A 1,252-nucleotide genomic window follows, 5' to 3' on the forward strand; every position below is an offset into this window, starting at 1 on the left:
GAAGGTGAGGCCGGGCGCGGGCCGGCGGTTGCCATGGTGGCTCCAGGCATCCGGGGGGCCTCCAGGAAACGCCAGCCGGGCCTCGGTGCGGAGAGAATGGGCTCACGGGGAAGACGGAAATTTTTCTAAAAGTGTGCAAACAGTTGAGTGAGCCCCACAGACACAAAAGGAAAAGGAGGGAAGACAAAGCGACAAAGGCCGCAGCAAAGCCTGCTGGGCCGCAAGATGAGGCCGACGGGGGGAGGGGCGGGAGGGGGCGGGGCGGGCGCAGGTGCACCGGACCGGAAGGGGCGGGGGCGGAAGCCGCGCTGGGGCACGTGCAGGGGCCAGTTGAGGAAGTCGACCCGAAGGCCACGGCAGGGTAGGTGTGGGGCGCTCTGTGTCGCTACGGCGTGTCACTGAGGAGCCGCACAATCTGGGAGGGGCCGGAGGGGCTTGGCGGCCGCCCAGCGGGGCCCCTTTCTTCCCAGGGGACAACAGAAGCTGGAAGCCAAGGGTGAGGGGTGGCCCAAGGTCACACCACGGGGTCCGGGAGGGGGCACTCTGGTGCAAGCTCTTTCCCTGGCGCCACGCAGCCTGCTTTTACTCCCCCCCCCCCCCAGTCTCGTTCCTCTTATTGAGGTGCTACGGCGCGATGACTCCGTACCTGTAGGTCTCGTGTGCGACAGGGTGACGGCGGTTAGCAGCGCCGCAGTCCGAGTTTGGACTGTTGCTAAGAGAGCGAATCTCACGATTTCTCACCACACACACGCAGCCGGTAACGACACTTGTTGTGGTGATGCTTTCGGGACATATTCAGCCTGCTGCTTAAACGTTCGTCACACTTGAGCTCTGGACGCAGAGGCCTGGAAGGAGCGAGAACAGTGTTGCCAGGGCGGGAAGAAGCAAACAGACGGGAAGCGGGAAGGGCAGATCTCAGGCTGTGAGGACTGAGCGGGGCAGCACAAGGAGGCATGGGGTGGGGGCACCTGGGGAGGGCAGCTGGAGGAGGAGGAGGAGCAGCTAGAAGAGGAGGAGCAGCTGGAGGAGGGGGAGCAGCTGGAGGAGGAGGAGGAGCACCTGGAGGAGGGGGAGCAGCTGGAGGAGAAAGAGGAATGGCTAGAAGAGGAGGAGCAGCTGGAGGAGGAGGAGCAGCTGGAGGAGGAAGGGGAGCAGCTGGAGAAGGAGGGGGAGCAGCTGGAGGAGGGGGAGGAGCAGCTGGAGGAGGAGGAGCAGCTGGAGGAGGGGGAGCAGCTGGAGGAGGGGGAGCAGC

At 64.9% G+C, this 1,252-nt stretch overlaps 1 long non-coding RNA gene across 1 annotated transcript in view; it reads left to right on the top strand.

Moving 5' to 3' along the window:
• Positions 1-313: 313 nt before the first annotated feature.
• The window catches only part of LOC125930331 (uncharacterized), a 22,787-nt gene continuing 21,848 nt past the window's right edge, over positions 314-1,252 (top strand). The window contains exon 1 of the long non-coding RNA XR_007460153.1: positions 314-361. This is a non-coding gene — a long non-coding RNA (uncharacterized LOC125930331). The remainder of the gene's footprint in view (positions 362-1,252) is intronic.

This window comes from Panthera uncia, chromosome A2 (genome assembly GCF_023721935.1).
Source record: "Panthera uncia isolate 11264 chromosome A2, Puncia_PCG_1.0, whole genome shotgun sequence".
Classification (NCBI taxonomy): Eukaryota; Metazoa; Chordata; class Mammalia; order Carnivora; family Felidae; genus Panthera; species Panthera uncia.